At 38.7% G+C, this 17987-nt stretch overlaps 1 protein-coding gene across 6 annotated transcripts in view; it reads right to left on the minus strand.

Moving 5' to 3' along the window:
- The window catches only part of CNOT4 (CCR4-NOT transcription complex subunit 4), a 144973-nt gene extending 127786 nt beyond the window's left edge, over nucleotides 1-17187 (minus strand). For all 6 annotated transcript variants that reach the window (XM_036100586.2, XM_036100570.2, XM_036100576.2 and 3 more), the window contains exon 1: nucleotides 16957-17187. The gene's annotated coding sequence lies outside the window, so the exon portion shown is untranslated. The remainder of the gene's footprint in view (nucleotides 1-16956) is intronic.
- Between the last annotated feature and the right edge of the window lie 800 nt (nucleotides 17188-17987).

Below are 17987 nucleotides of genomic sequence, written 5' to 3' on the forward strand. Positions count from 1 at the left end.
TGCTCCGCACGAAGCCTGCTTCTCCCTCTCCCACTCCCCCTGCTTGTATTCCCTCTCTCGCTGTGTCTCTCTCTGTCAAATAAATAAATAAAATCTTTAAAAAAATAAAATAAAATAAAATCACCAAAAAAAAAAAAAAAAGGTAAGCAGTGTCCAAGAGAAATGAAAACCACTACTATAATTTTAAATTTTCTACTAGACACATTAAGAAAAAGTAACAAAAAGTAATTTTATTTAACCCAATGCATTCAAAATGCATCTTCTGTACTAAGCATTCAAACTCCAGTATTTTACACTTAGCACACATCTTAATTCAGACTAGCCATATTTTTCTTTTTAATATTTTATTTATGTATTTAATTAATTTATTTATTTAGAGAGAGCACAAGCAAGAGGAGGGGGAAAGGGAGAGAGAATCTCAAGCAAACTCCATGCTGTGCATAGAGCCCCACATGGGGCTCAATCTCATGAGCCCGAGATCATGACCTGAGACAAAATCAAGAGTCACATGCTTAACCGGTTGATTGAGACACCCAGGTGCCCCAAACTAGTCACATTTCAAGTGCTCAACAGCCACAGGAAACTCATAGGTTCCATATTGGATAACACAGGTCTAAGAAATGGCTTGAGAAAACAGGCATATATCTACCTTCAGACCAAGAGATCAAGTACAATAATCTGAAAGGATCTGAAATCAACAGCAACATATACACAATATCGTAATTTTTATATGATTGTTGATCCCAATACAAGAAAACTTTCTGAAAGGGAATCAAAAGAAAACTGATTACAGAACATGTGCCTTCAGAGAAAAGAACTCAAAGAAACTTAAAAAATGAACTGTTAAATTCTTTCTTGCCCACAATCTCCAAGCTTCTTTATATGCAGTACAGTATAACTCCTCCAGAAATTATTAGCATTATGACAAGTACTTTCATTTTCCCCACAATTATACACATCATTTCTTTTTCACCTCTTTGTATCAATTCCCCTTTTACTATCATGTTCAGTATCATTCTATTGGAAACTCTATTCACAAAAGTAAAAACAACTCCTATCCCAGCCCTAAGAATGGGTTTCAGGATACGTAAAAAGAGTTTAGAGTATAAAATACTAATTCAAATAGAGCCAAAAGTTAAGAAATACAACACTTCCATCTGGGAGTAGGAAAAAACAAAAAGGGCAGGGGTAGAGAGGACATGAAATTTGGCAGGGGATGAGGGAAAGCAAACTTTGCTAAAGGACGTTACTGCTAAAGGCAGTAACGAAGTAACAGCAGAACTCTATCAAGAAAGGGTGGTCCGCTCTTACATTCAAAGCAACTTTCTGAAATAGTAACCAACTCAGACCTTCTCTTTCCAATTTCTTCAGGGATATAGGTGTCGAGTCTTTCTGTGTGTAGGGTTGAAAAGACGATGGTTAGTGGGGCACCCGGGTGGCTCAGTCAGTTAAGCATCTGACTTCGGCTCAGGTCGTGATCTTGGGGTCCTGGGATCAAGCCTGACACTGAGCATGGAGCCTGCTTGTCTCTCTCCCTCTCCCTCTGCCCCTCCCCCCACTCATGCAGGGGCACTCTCTCTCAAATAAATAAATAAAATCTTAAAAAAAAAAGAGGATGGTTAGTGAAAAGAGGAAGACCATGAACCATCCCTGACAACTCTTTGCCCACCCATAAAAATGGGTATAATCAAAGTCTACACTAAATATGCCATCTGCACCAATGAGATTTAGTAAAATAAAACAGACTAGAACAATCTCTAATCTTATCAACTCAAATGAAATTTCTTAAATGTGGTGCAAGATCTCTTGCCATCTAACTGATGTTTTCAAAGGATCATTCTAACAGCTATATTATTAACAAACTATAGAGAAAAGGGTAGAAGTAGAGAAATCCCTTAGAAGCCTGCTGCAATTACCCAGCAAGAGATGACAGTGGCCGTAGAGATGGTGAAAACTGGGTGAATTCTGTACATGTTTCAAAGGCAGAGCCAAGAATTTCCTGATGGAATAAATGTGTGAGAGCAAGAGAGTCAAGAATAATGCCAAGGTTTCTGGCCTGAGCAACTAAAAGCTGCCAACCTGAGATGAGGAAGGTTATGTGGGTGAAGCAGGTAGGGGAGGGCAGATATGGGAGGAAAGAGCATGAATTCTATTTTGGACATACTGAGTTTGAGATATTTAACAGTCATTCCAGTGAAGACATTAAATAGGCAACTAGATATACAAATCTGGAGTTGAAGAGAGTAGTCTGGGCTGGAGAAATGAATTTGAGACCCATCAACATTTAGAAATATTCAAAGCGCCCCCCCAACCCCACCCCAAAAAAGAAGATATTCAAAGCCAGGAAACTAGTAGACATCACCAAGGGAGTGAGGGTAAATAGACAAGATAATCAAGTACTGAGCCCTGGGATAATCCACCGTTTAGAGGCAGGCAAAGAGAATCTACCAAGAAAGACTAAGGAGGAGCAGCCAGTAAGTTTTAAGGAAAACCAAGGGGATATGGTATCCTAAAAGGTAAATGAAACAAGTATATCAAAGAGGAAGAGAAAATAACTTGTCAAATGTAGACTGATCACATAATACAAAGAAAGGATTCCTAGATTTACCACTGTCATTGTTAGGAGACCTGAACAAAAACAATCTTAGTACAGTGAGTGGTAGGGGCCAAAGCCTGACTGGAACAGGCTTCAGAGAAAACATGAGAAAATAACCAGAACAAGTACATTTAGACAATGCTTTAGGGGATTCTGCTGCAATGGAAAAAGAGTAGAGCAAAAGAAGATATTTTTATGAGGATAAAAATGATAGCATGTTTGCACATTAATGGGAATGATCCAGAAAAGGAAAAATTAATGATGTGAAGAGAGGGAGGAGAATTGCTTAGAGCAATGTTCAGAGTAAATGAAAGGGGATGGGGTCGAATACATTAATCAGAGGAACTGGATTAGACAGAAGTAAAGACAGTTCATCTATAGTAACAGAAGGAGGGCAGAGCTCTGTGAGTCAGACCATCAGGTATGTAGATGTGGTGGTGGAGTCTGTAAATGTTCTGACGGCTTCTATTTTCTCAATGGAAGAGGAAGCAGGTCCATCAACTGAAAGTGAATATGAGGAGGAAGGCTGGAAGTCTGAGAAGAAAGGCAAGGGTTTAACTAAGTCATCTGGGAGAGGGAAAAATGAATGGATTAAAGAAATAGACTATGACTGCCAGACAATATTAAGGGCCACCTGAAGTTTCTTACTATGAATTTAAAGTTGAGAGTGCTCATCATAGTTGTATTCTTCAGTCACTTTTAGCCACACAGGTACCGATGTGAAGTACTCGAGAGAATCTGACTTAACTAGAGTTGATGTTTTACCAAGTAAAGTATGAAGAAGTAAAAAAGGAGCAAGAGAGTAGAGGGCATATGAAAGGGAATGAATATAATGATTGATCACTAGGTAATGAATGTATAATAGGTAAGAAGAAAATCAAGGGGGCAAAGGACAGTCTGTGGACTGAAAGTCCTAATGACAGTAAAAGGTTGTTACGTTAGGGTATTAGGTAGAATGAGCTGAAAAGATAGATGGCAGAGGGGCTGCATGAATTGAAAATCATGGAAGGGTTCAAGTCATTGGTAATAAGAAGGTGTAAGATACAACCACGGAGTGAGTGACTAAGATGAAACGGTGAGCAAAATCTTTAGAGAATAATTTAGAGAAGGCCACAGTAGTAGGATCAGAGATGGCATATGCTGAAATTATGAAGAATGAGAAGAGGCAGAGTATCAGCAAGAGTAACAGTGAGCTACGAGCTATTAACAGTCAAGAAAAGAGAAGATGTAACCCAGAGTGTAGTAGATGACAGCAAACAAGGGTTTATGGACAACATAACCTGTTAACAGATAAGTTTCAGGGAGGGGAGGTGAATGGAAAGTAACTGCCTCATTTTTCAGACTCAGTGGAACCAGGCTCCCTCTTCAACTCCTATATGGAGGCGGTCAGAATGGGAAATACAGTTTTCAATCATAGTGCACGGGACTCCCCACTGACCTTTGATGATGGCATACAAGAAAAAAATGAAAAACTTAATAGCCAACAGGTAAGAGGACTGCAGGGGAAGCAGTGTTTTCAGGAAAGTAGAAAGTAGAGGAAAATGTTCGGGGAAAAAACAAGGATAGAAAAAATTTTGCTGATGATGGAGAGGAGTGAAAGAACTAGAAATGTTCAGAACCCTGTGGGGATTAAAGTATGAGACTAGTGGTGACTGACATAAAAAGGGATAAAGGATATAATGAGATTAGTCCAGATATACTTCAGGCAAGTAATAGTGTCAAGGCTGTGAATGCTGGAGGGAAGAATGACATATAAGAAGCTCCCTGTCAAAAGAAGACAACAAACAGTCTTGGGAAGCAGGCTTAGTCTCAGGGCAAAGGGCTTCCCCTCCATCCCTAAAGATGGCTTGCAAGGAAACTATAATGTACTCGTAAGGTTGTAGAATTTTTAAAAACTAATAAAGAGGTTAGAACAGGACCTAGTATCTAATAAGCACTCAACAGTACGGTTTTATTACCTAATCAAATGTAAAATATAATTATTGCAGCAAAAAAGAAATTCATCTTACATTTTCCTTTTCTCAGCTAAATGGATTTCTCAAGAGATTGCCAGGAAAACCACTACCAAAGTGGACTTATTTCAGAAAGGAGAGGAAATCTTTGAGGTCAACTTCTACGTAGTGTTCACCAATCTCAGAAAACCCACCTCAATGGCAGAGTAATTTATTAATTCAGCAAGCATATATTGAGCACCTACTACTATGTACCAACTACTATTCCTTGAACCTGGGATACATCAGGGAACAAATTTCCTTACCCTAGTAGGTGGAAATCAACAACAAATAGTATATATAAAGAATAAATGGATTATATGATATATACGAAGATAAATATTATAGAAAAAATAAAACAATGCAAATATTAAAGGAAAGGGGCCCAGGTTCTAACTATAAAAAAATAGTCAGGGTAGGCCTTATTGAAAAGGAGACCATTTGAGCAAAGATCTGAAGGAGCTGAGGTAGCTATGTGGATATTTGGAAAAGTTTCTTCAGGCAGAGGGAAAAGCCAGAGCAAAGGTTCTAAGGCCTTTCCATGTAGTTCTTGACATTACTTGGCAATGATTTCATTAATTTCTTTTTTTTCTTTTTCTATGTGAACCTCCAATCCTACTCTCTATACCTCAACAGTGGATGATGATAATAGCTAACATTTATCAAACATTTACCAGATACCAAGCATTGTTCTAAGTGTTTTAAAAGATTCAATAACTTAATCCTTACCACAGATCTATGAAATACATGCTGTCATTACCTCCATGTGACAAGGGAGAGTTACAGAGTTAGCAAGTGGAAGAGTCCTGAAGCAGCGTGTGTAATAAGTCTTCTCTATTATGAAACAAGAACATTCAACACAAACTGCCTCAAGTTTTCTCCTAATAAATAGAATCACTCATAGTACACATTCAAGAACTATGAAAGCTGCTATTATAATTTGTCTTCCTGACATTTCTAGACTGAATGGTCTTTACCTAGAGTCTGCACTTACACCTTCCTTAACCTTCCCCCCAATCTGATTTACGTTCCCAGGCTACTGAAATTGCTTTAACATCGTTCTTGATCATCACACCACAAGCCAAAGAGCTTTCTCTATTCTCATTGCTTTGAATGTCATATTGGACTACGTCACTTTCTTTTCCTCTTAAAACTGAAGTGATACCATATTGGATCTTCCTATTCCTCATCTTTGTGACTTCTCTCTACTGGAAAATCTCTTTGTTTTCTGAAACTTAAACTTTTCCATCTTCTTTCTACCTCTCCAATTATTCCTTTAATAACACTTTTCTCACTTCGACCCCTTAAAGGCAGAGGTTCCAAAAGTTTAATTTGAGTCCTTTGTGTTTCTCTCTCTGTTAACTCACAGTCTCCCTTAAGATTCATTCATCTGAGGGGCGCCTGGGTGGCTCAGTTGTTAAGCGTCTGCCTTCGGCTCAGGTCATGATCCCAGGGTCCTGGGATCGAGTCCCACATCGGGCTCCCTGCTCAGCGGGGAGTCTGCTTCTCCCTCGCCCTCTGCCTGCCACTCTGCCTACTTGTGCTCTATCTCTCAAATAAATAAAATCTTTAAAAAAAAAAAAAAAGATTCATTCATCCGATAAGTATTTATTGAGCTCTTACTATCTATGAGGCACTGTCTGGGCCATTTAAGGTAGATCAGTGAACAGAACAGACCAAAAAAAAAAAACAAAAACAAAAACAAAAAAAAACCCTCTGTCCACATAAAATCAAATAATTCTATGCTACCAAGGACACTCAAAACCATCTTCCCTTAAATACTACTTTAAACACATCACTCTCCTGACTTAAAAAAAAAAAAAAAAGAACCTTACCATGATTGCAATGATTGCTCTCTTAACAACCACATCTAAATTTCTCTGCCTCAGTCCAAAACACTCCATAATAATTTTTAATCATACTTACCCAGTTTCATTTTCTAATACTCCCTGATTCAAAAGAATTCCAGGCAGGCCAGTCTTTCGACTGTCCCCTCAAACACATTACTTGTGTTTCCAGCTTGTCAAATAATTACTGAAAACATATGTCTAGTACCTAAACATTAAAAACTGCATTGAATAAAAAAAATAAGTCTTCAAAAATGAACATTTTCTGATTCTTTCAAATGTATAATAATGTATAATAATAGCAAACACTTACACAGGGTTTACTATGTGCCAAATACTATTCCAAGCACTTTACATATTAACTCATTTACTCCACAGATAATCCTCACATCTCCATGCTACAAATGAGGAAGCTGAGGCCCACACAGGGTAAAGTAACTTGTCCTAGGTCTGACAAGTAATAAATGGTAGAGTCAAGATTTACATTTAGGCAGTCTGGCTCCATACTACACTGCATACTCCCAGTAATAGCAATAAATAAAAATAGGGGACAATTCAAAGGGCTTGCACAGAAAACAAGAAGCTATTAACAACTCTGTTTATGGGGCGCCTGAGTGGCTCAGTTGTTAAGCATCTGCCCAGGTCATGATCCCAGGGTCCTAGGATCGAGCCCCACATCAGGGCCCCTGCTCTGCGGGAAGCCTGCTTCTCCCTCTCCCACTCCCCCTGCTTGTGTTCCCTCTCTCACTGTCTCTCCCTCTGTCAAATAAATAAATAAAATCTTTAAAAAAAAACAAAAAAACTCTGTTCAACTATGAAAAATCATTTAAGTTAGTCCTTTCTCCAAATACTGAAGAAAATATATCCTTTAATATCATGTCAAGTTTTAAAAATTGTAGAATTTAGTAGTACATAAAATTAAAAAAAAACACACAATCTGTAAACACAAACACATCATGTATTATTCAGAGTTCACCAAAGCTGCTGAAAATATTTGCTAGGCATGACAAAAGAATATATGGTAACACATGACTAACAAATGTTCTTTTGTTAGCATAACTGTAAAGTATTTTACTGTTACACTTGCTTTCATCAGGATCAAAACAGACTTGAATACAATGCAGGGAAGGTAGCTACCTTAAAAAGAGATTCCTAGCTTTACTTTTTGGAAGCAAAACTCACATCTAGGACTGTGTCCAGTATGACAGGGAAGATTTTAGTAGCAGCAAGAAATCTCAAAAAAGTACCACCAAGCATCAACTTATATAGGTACTCTTCAACCTATCACTAATTCCATGGCTACCTAAGGACCTTTTTTTTCTTCTTTTAAACATTTTATTTATTTATTTGACAGAGAGAGACACAGCGAGAGAGGGAACACAAGCAGGGGGAGTGGGAGAGGGAGAAGCAGGCCTCACGCAGAGCAGGGAGCCGGATGCGGGGCTCGATCCCAGGACCCTGAGATCATGACCTGAGCTAAAGGCAGATGCTTAACGACTGAGCCCCCCAGGTGCTCCCCGAAAGACCTTTTAAAAGGTTCCTAAGGACTCACTTGGTAAATTCATAAAGCTATTTTATAACTGAATACATAAAAATAAAAGGCAGAGGATTTTCCATAGAACAGTCTTAGAATAATACATCACTAACATATAAGCAGATGAGAAGTATCATACCTATCGTTTTCTTCTCTTTCCTGTTTCCCCTTTCCTTCTGGCAGAGAAAAGACAAATCTGTCAGGCTTTGAGCTGTAGAGGTTAAAATGCACAAGGCTGGACAAGGACACTAGTTTGATTTGGAAAAGGCTAAAGTTTGTAGCCTTCCCAACTCGTACTAACAGTCTAACTTAGAAAAAAAGACCCTGAAGTGCCTGGGGGGCACAGTCAGTTAAGCATCCCAACTCTTGGTTTCAGCTCAGGTCCTGATCTCAGGGTCACGATACTGAGCCCCATGTCAGGCTCTGTGCTGAGTGTGGAGCCTGTTTGGGATTCTCTCTCCCTCTTCCCCTTCCCACCATACCCATTCTCTCTCTCTAAAGTAAATAAACCTTAAAAAACAAACAAACAAACAAACAAAAAAACCCTGAAGTATGTAACCAAAGGCAGCAAAGGAGCTGGACAATGCTTTAGTCAAAAATGCAGAGTTGCCATTGCTAGAATCTGAAGTCTTCTCACTTTATTTTCTGCCTCCCCTCCCCTTTCCTGGGTTTACAATATACCTACCCGCCTGGCCACCCAAGGCAACCCCAAAGCCACTCACACAAAGTCAGCTCCTTCCCAAGAATTGCGTGAATGAAAAAAAAAAAAAAGCAAACTATTAATAATTTGAGATTTATTTAAGTTATTAAAATTGAGATAGATTTTTTTGGAGCAGGGAACCATTTTCTCCCCACTACCACCCACTGGGACCTTTATAAATGGCTCCATACCCCAAGGGACTAAATTAAAATTTCTTGGGAAAAGAATGGATTGGCAGCTACCACTTGAGATATTCTCAAATACTAAGGTTCTCCTATACTGTGTACTTGATACTTACTTCCCTCCCACATACACTGGTGGCAATTAGAAAAATATACAATCCTTCTCAAGATTTTCCTGCATGAAGGGATCTCAACTCAATCTTAAATCCAAAATTAACATATTAAAGCCCCTGTTAAACCCCCAAGAAGGCAACAGCTTTCCATTCTATTGACCATATTAGAAAGCACACATGACCAGCTACATAAAGAAGTAAAAAATGTCAAAAATAGCTCTGTCATGTTACCAGGAGTGAGGAGGTCGTAGGATGGAGGGAATGTTAAGGAAAAACAGACATGTCCCAATAATGTACTATGTTGCATCATCATCCGTATCCTTATCAATATTTCCTAAGTACCTAAAGGGTCCATGGCATTATGGTAGGTCATACCTTTTATAATACCAGGACCAAAAATGATTGGTGAATAAAGATTAATTTTGAAGTTGTTGCAAGCACCCTCAGCTTGAGGTGTTTTCAGACTCTGTGAGAATCCTTAAGATCCACATGCTATATACTGTAGAGAAGGAATACATGTGATATTGAAGGAAGCAGTAAGTGAATAAATGGCAGTACAGTATTATTCATCGATTATTTACAAAGCCAGAAGCATATCTACTTCCCCCTCTCCTGCTTTAAGACAAAATGTAAAATTTTCCTTCACAAAACAAATGCAAAATTTTCCAGAAATACAAAACGGATGAAAAAGTTGGTTTAATGAAGGGTCAACAAAACAAGAAAAGAACTTTAGGGGTCTCGTAACTTAAGAAAAATTCCAAATAGGGACACCTGCATGGCTCAGTCGGTTAAGTGTCTGCCTTCGGCTCAGGTCATGATCCCAGAGTCCTGGGATCGAGTCCTGCATCTGGCTCTTTGCTCAGCGGGGAGCCTGCTTCTCCTCCCTCTGCCCCTCCCCCTGCTCACGTGCGCTCTCTCTCTGTCAAATAAATAAATAAAATCTTAAAAAAAAAAAAAAAAGGAAAATTCCAAATAAAAATATGGCTGTTTAGCCAGATCTATTTTTATTAATACCTTTGCAAAGCAGAGTATAACAAATTAAATCAAAGAACACATTTCCATTTAATAATGTCCCTACATTCTTCTCTAGCCTGCTGACCTAAACTTATCCATCCTTAAGGGAGCTTGGAGCTGACAATAGTTAGTGCCCTACTTCATCAGAATTTTCTGCCATTTCTTCTGCTCTCATCAGGTCATTATTAAACTTTACAGATATTTAATAATATATACTGGTTATAAGCTGTTCAAATAAGTTTCCTAATACTCCTTCTCGACTCTTCTTTTTTTTTTGAGAGAGAGGAGAGAGAGAGAGCACTCAAGCATAGGGGAAGGATGCAGAGGGAGGAGAGGATCTCAAGCAGACTCTGCGCTGAGTGTGGAGCCCAACGCAGGTTCGTTGGGCTCCACACTCAGGACACTTAACCTATCAAGCAACCCAGGCGCCCCTCTTACTATCATGTCACTGTCCTCTCATTCCCTAGTGAAAGAATATCTAAAATTATTTATATAATTTATATAATATAAAGCTATATAATGTAGCTATTTTCTACAGAATTTTTTTAAGGTTGTTATATATCGAGTATCATGCATCACTTCCCTTCCAAAAGTTAGGCCTGGATAATAAATTGAAGTTTACTATCAGAGATAAATCAACCACATTTCTTCAGTTCTCGATTCTTTAAAACCTTGGTGTTATTTCTGAATGTAAGGGACTGAAGAGAAAATGAAATAAATTAGCTGCCAAATCCTCTAGAACTTCAACACTAACTTCTCTCCATGGCCCCTTACCTCAGTGGCCTAGTCATTAATTTTTCACATTCAACTTAACTGTCAACCCCAAAATATGATGCACCTTACTGAAAGGCAATTTTTCTTCAAAAAAAAAAAAAAAAGCACCTTTAATATGTTATCTCCTGCCTCCTGGCCAACTCTAATGGTTCCTTACAGTTTAGCAGATCAAATTCAACCTGACACTGAATATACCTTTCAAACCTAGCTCTACCCTAGTATACTAACTTATCTGACACCATTCCCAGAAATTAAGACCTTGTTCCACTGAGGTCAGACTACTTACGTCCCTCTCATATCATGCTGGTCACAGCCAGTGTTTGCTCACATATGGAATGTGCTCCTTCTAGAGATGCTCTCCCTATGCAGATGGTATATATATTTTTATTCAAGTCCCACTTTCTCTAAGAAGCCTCACTCCTAGAACTTCAGTCTGAAGATATCCCTACGCTGACATAATGGACCCAGACTATGTATACCGCACATTATTTGGATACTGCTTTGGATAGTGCTAGTTGTACTATTATGAAAGTTTACCCAACAAGATAATAAACTCTTAAGAGGCTGGGTCATAGCACAGAAAGTGGATCTATAAGTACTCCAAGACTATTTGACAAGTTGATTAAATAATCTTGATAAAATATGAAGATATTTTATTTTATTATGTCAAAAGAGTTCCAGTACAAATGTAGTAATGTGATGACTAGGATTTGCTTCAAAATAATCTAGGTCAAAGAGCAGAGGGATGAGAGGTAAAGTAGGGATATAGGTGAAACCAGACGGGTTATGAGGTAATAATCTTTGAAGCTGAGTGACAACTAAAAAGAAGTTGGTGTCTACTTTTTTTTTTTTTAAAGATTTTATTTATTTATTTGACAGAGAGAGAGAGAGAGAGAGAGTGAGAGAGGGAACACAAGCAGGGGGAGCAGGAGAGGGAGAAGCAGGCTTCCCGCTGAGCAGAAAGCCTGATGCGGGGCTCGATCCCAGGACCCTGGCACCATGACCTGAGCCAAAGGCAGACGCTTAACGACTGAGCCACCCAGGCGCCCCAAAGTTGGTGTCTACTTTTATACTTGTTTAAAATTTTTCACATTAATACATTTATTTTTTAAAAAGTACTAATAATGTCTTTACTTCATTTTAAATGACAAAACCGAAATATAACATTTTCTTTACTCAACAAATACCTAGGTCCCAATTCAGAGTAAGAAAAAAATTTCTGGAAAGATCTAATTTGACAGGGAACTTGCAGCATCCTAATTCTAAGAATAAAAACCAATTAAAGGAAAAAAATGGGATCAAAATGGGAGGGGTTCTCTATCAAAAGAATAATTAATCTTACTACCAAAAGCAATACTGTTTACATTTCAAATTTTCATTCAATCACAGCATTCACAAAAAGGTCCACCCAAACCTCAAAAAATAAAAAACATCAGGAAAGAGTCATAAGCATACAAACGGTAGGAAAAAAAAGTTGCTACAATCAATGTTCAATAACACAAGTCAGCCAGTATTATTTCAGAAAACTCACAATCTGAAGACACCTACTGCCCTCAACAGGGAATGAATTAGAAGGTTCTTAAATAATCAGAAAAATTAGCACTTCCTCTTTATTCCAAAGACTGAAAAACATTGTTAAGAAATTTCAGATATTTGGCTTAATGACAATGTATCTGTTTGTAGCTGCTAAGGAACGGCTCCACCCCTTTGATATTTCAGTCTATAGCTACTTTTCAAATTTCAATCAGTATTTTCCCTACAACATCATTCATTAACTTCTTCCAAAAGCAGGAATGCAACACCAGCTACCTTTAAATGCTGGCATTTTATTCTTCTAATTACACTGCTTATTTTGCCTTGACTTATTTTTTTTCCAGACTGGTTTTAGGAATAAAATAATATGATTATTTTGATTTTCCCTCCCCATACTGTCTCTAAACACTCAAGAGGTAAGACTTTAGTTGCCATAACTAAAAAAACATATTTGTTTTTGAAACGATATCTGACAGACATATAAACAAATAGCAAGGTTTATCCTCATAGCAACGTATCATCTCCTCATCACCCAAGGCAATTAAAGTTTAAAACAGGACAACACTCTTGTATAAACAGAGTTTAGTAAGAACGAAACCTTCCTCACAAATACAGTTCTTAGGAGAAAAATAAACTCATCCTCAAATTCCCTTGTACTTGTACTATCTTGAAAATTAACTTTTTCTAGCAAGTAAAAGTAATCATCATTTTTTTGGTAGCATCTATGTTCTCCCCTTCTCATGGAAAAAAAAAAAAAAAAAACTGCTATGGGAAAGCTAATCCAAGGGCCAAAACAGTGTTTAAATTTTCTCTTCCATAAACTAATTTCTGATTAAAAAGTAAAAGAATTATACCATGAAAAAGAAATGTGACAAAACCCACTGAATTATATTACTACGTTTAAAAAAGTTAACATTTACCACACACTCTTTTCTAATAAAGACCACATAATAAGATTAAAAGCAATTTGGAAAAAAGTTCTTTCAGAAAACCACTAAATATGTGATTAAAAAGTCCCACTTATCTTCTTTCCTTGCATCACTACATGATTGAGTAAATTATGCCATCTTTGTAATTTGTATAATCTCAACTTCCAAGAAAAAAATATTTAGAACTATCTTTAGGATACCAGGGATATTGACATATTGACACATTTTATATATAAGAATGGGCATTTGCAGATTTTTCTTAGTATCTCTGAAGTACATAAAATTTTTTAAATCTCAGAATGTGTTAAGTTTTATCCAATACATGCTATTCCAGTGGGATAAAAACCATTTACAAGCTCCACTTAGATTAAGAAATCCTTTGAGAAAAGTATGTGGTACATTCTAGTTATACTATTTCTAGAACACGAAAAATCTCTATAACCTATTTCCCTACTGTTTTTCTTTGGAACCAACTGAGCTAAATGTATCTTCCTTCACAAAACGTCAAGACAGTACTACACTTAATGACAGAAAGCTAACTGAATTTTCAGCAGAAGCTGAAGTTTTAACAAATTAAAACTTTCTATTTCACTTGAATGGTCTATAAAAATAATAACATGAATTGAAATAGATTCAATTGAGTATTATTTGCAGATACAAGACACACGTGCACACACACAGTAAAATGAAGAGTGTAGCTTCATCTTAAAACCAGGAGTAGGGAAGAAAAGGGAAGCCTTGAGAAAATGTTTTCTTCATTCTCTTAAGCCATTTAAAATCATTTTTAAAATAAAATCCCCTAATGAAAGAAGTTCATCCTTAAGCAACACTCTCCTTTACAAAGCAATGAGTTGAAAGTTATTGCTAGTGAAGCTGAAGGACAGTACAAAATTTTCTTTTCCTGCATTTTGTGATTTGATTATAACTATCTCATCCTAATAAAATTAAAGACTTGTCTATGCAATTTTATGGAAACAAATTTTATATAAGTTAATTTAAAATAAGTTAATTTAAAGTAATTCATGTTCAAAAACCTTCCTATAGAAATCATCTATTCATCTAAAGAATTCAACTATTGAACCTGGCAGAAAGTATTCCAACCTATCACAAAGAAGAACAAACCAAATCCACGAAGTATGAAGTTGCAATGTTCTTCAAGTTATATCTAAAAACTTAAATGATAAAAAAATATTCTGAAATTACAGCTCCCAATTTCCTATCAAAATGTCAAAAAAATTTAAATACCTCCTTCAAATGTACTAAAGATCCCAAAGTGAATTCATTTTGACTTTCAAGTGCAGAAACTAAGAATCTAATGATTGCAAGAGGAAAGTATAGAGTGAAGAAAATTACTTGAGAATGTATTTAGTGAGCTAAAATATCTTTACAAAAGATGTATTAAAATCATTTACACTTTTCTGCCGAACAGTCCTCTCCTAGAACACACTGCTTACAAATCAGCCAAGTATGACTGCTAAGGGTTTCCTAAACCTGTGTGTTGGTATTATTTGCAGGTACAAAGTGGAAAGCTTCTCCACCAGTGTATGACAAAAGAAAATGATAGGTACTTTTACTTAGAGTTGAAGATCAATTGTATTAAACATGTTCCTACTGATAAACTAAATACAAGTAATTTTTTAAAGAAAAACCTCAAGTTATAACTCAGGACAAGGCGTGCTATATAAACTGCTTACAAGTCTCAGAGAGTAGGGATTTAGTTAGTTTCCCCAAATTGTGGCTTAAGTGGCTAAAAGAAGAAGGAAATTTTATAAACAGCTCTTCTAACCTTGGTTTATATTTGATAAAGCAGACCATTTATCACAATCAAGTAAATAGAATGCCAAATGAAGATTCCTCAAGTATTACAGGTAAAATTTATAAAAATCAAAATACAGCAATGTGAAAAAGTGATTAAAAGGGTAACTGTATGTATTTGTATTTACACTTAAGGTATTATTACTTTTGCAAGTAAGAGGTATACTGATGCATGAAATTGCTACTGTGACTTTTAACATTTTTACATATAACACAGTGTCTTATTTATGTTTAAACTTGAAATGTTGAAATGTATGTATCTGATCTATGTAATCCTGTTTGTTTTTCTGATAATTTTTTATTTCACAGTGGTGTGATTACAGGCTCCTCATACCATTAGTCAGGGCATTTCAATTTTGCTTTCATCAAAAAATGGACATCATCAGCCACCCCTTGCTCCTAGTTTTCTGCTTTTTAATGTAGATAATAATGACAGTGAGTGCCAACAAATGCATATAAGAGTATAGCTTTGTCATTTCTTTTCCCAGCCCCCTTCTTTTCTGTGGAAAAAAATGGGGATTTACTTTTGGGGAAAAAAAAAATTCATTTTTCTTTTGCATACATACCCAATGAATTTTCGAGAGAAGACAATTTATGTTAAAAGAGAGAACTTCCCAAATCCAAAAATACTAAGTCTGATATTGGCTGGAAAGGAAATTTCCACCCGAACCATAAATATGTCCTCAATTAAGCCGATCCTCAATATAACTCAGTCAATAATCAATTTTCAATATGGAAAGGATCTGTAACCCACATATAACCAGCAGATAATCAAAATCTCGTATTTTCTTGTGGAGTTCACAGATTAATTTGGTTGTATGCCAGATTTATCTTATTTTGAAATGCCTAGGCTAATATTTGTTGGTATAATCAGAGTTCACATTAAGTGTCCCGGGGAAAGGTAATTCAGTAGAATGCTTAGTAGCAGGCAGAAGCCGGTCAAAAATAGAAGGGAAGGGAAAAGAAAAAAAAAAAAAAAACCACCACACAAAAATCCCCACGTCCCAACAGAGCGAAAAATCCACAAATAGATCACTGAAAGCCAAAAGAAAACGTTCTTCTCCCGAGTAGCCTGAATAAGTGATCTTCACTCATAACGTTTAAGAGTATCCTACCTCACTCAATTCACTTCCCAACTTGACTTTTCAGGGGCCAACACGGGGCATCCCTTTTTTTCTGGAAGTGTATGTTGAAAGAATCTGGATAGAAAAGACGGAAGGAACAGACAATTCCCAAGAAAGCTGTGAAACAGGTGGGTTAGAACGAGCAGCAGCATAATCTGGATACTTAAGGGGCAGCTTTAAAATGACAGATGTGGTTAAAGGAACGACTGCAAATCGGAAGAAGCGCCAGTGTGGCAGATAGAGTAGGGGCTGATTGCAAGCACAGAGGGGGGCAAAGGCTAACTCCAGAGTGGTAGCAGTGGAGCAAAAAAACAAACAGCAGGACGAGTGGGCAATGAGTAGTGGGACTGATGAGCAGCAGCAACTCGGGTCAGAGTGGAAGGGATGGCTTTGGTCTTGGGAGACGGGGGCTACGGGGACAAGGACGTCAGGGAGGGGAGAGAGGGCTGGGGAAACAAGGGAGTACGGAGACCCAAGATTTCTTCCCCTACAGAAACGTAGGGGAGAGAGGTGGAGACGAGAATCCGCCTCGGCTCCCCAATTGAAGAAATTTTCGAAGGAGTCGGTGCTCGCCGCCGCGCCGCCTTCTGCCCCGCTCCCTTTTCCTGGTGGTAACTGCTGTGGCGTAGAGGGGAGAGGGAGGAAGAAGAGGAGGAGGAGGAAGACCAAGAAAGAGGAGGGTGAAGATGAGGCGGGGGGTGGGGAGAAAGGGGGGTGCGGCCTGCACAGTCCCAGCGAAGCCTCCGCTCTCTCGTAGCCGGTCAGCCCCGGGTTTCCCCTAAGCCCAGCCCCGCACAGACTCACCCGCCTGCCTTGCCTCGCTTTTCCCTTAGCCGACTCCACGCGCTGCCGCGTCCTCACAAGAGACCACTGAACGAGTGTCGGGGAAAAAACTCTTCAGAACCGGGCCTGATTGCTTCAGCGAGTCCGACCTTTACGGCTGAGAGACAGACTCTCAGCTTTCGGTGGGTTCCACAGCCAGACGGGCCACCATCTTACATTAGGGTAAGACTCCTCCGGCCTCCGGTGCGCAGGCGCACGCCGATCCGGCCGGGAGGGGCGGGGGAGGGGCGGGAGGAGAGGCGGGCGGTCGCTCCCGCAGCACCCTGGGAATTATAGTCCGCGGAGGATAACCGCCCAGCTGCAAGGCGGGAGTTGAAGTTCTCGCTCGGAGGGCGGACGGGATCGCCCGCCTCACGTGGCAGCTGGATTACTGCCTTTCTTCGTGTTTTGCTTCGTACTCTGTCCGCGTGTGAAGCTCCGCTGTCATTTGGTCGGCGGTCTTCGTTGGCTGCTCCGTTTCCTCTGTGTTTGCTCAGAAATGGGATACCAGAACTCGGGCGAGCTTAACCAATTTGGGGGGAGCCGGGAACGGCTCCTCTCTGCCCCGCCCACCATAGGTATCAAAGGGGGCGGGGTAGAGGCAGGTTGCTGGTAGGAGGAGCGCGGGATTTGATCTAGGGTGAGAATTTGTTTCTGAATTGGCGTCTGTTTGCGAAAAGTGAGCGTTAAGTCGTTTCCCCTGCTTGCGCGTTTCGGAGCCACCACCCTTGATCCCCTCCTCAGCGTTAATCTCCAGTGAAGAAGTATCCCAGATTGTCCTGCACAGATGCACAAGAGAACGATAGACCCGTGCACTTACAAAAACGGGTTTCTGATGATACAAATTTGGGATTACGTGGACTTCGATGCAAGTTAGTTTGGTGTTCTACCTGTGTACAGCTCTGTGCATGAAGTTCACAAAGCACCACACATCAGTACATCCTAAAGAATGTAAGAAGGTACTCTCAATCCGTACGAGCGCCGAGGAATCCCCAATCACAAAAATCAAGTTC

This window comes from Halichoerus grypus, chromosome 12, assembly GCF_964656455.1.
Source record: "Halichoerus grypus chromosome 12, mHalGry1.hap1.1, whole genome shotgun sequence".
Taxonomy (NCBI): domain Eukaryota; kingdom Metazoa; phylum Chordata; class Mammalia; order Carnivora; family Phocidae; genus Halichoerus; species Halichoerus grypus.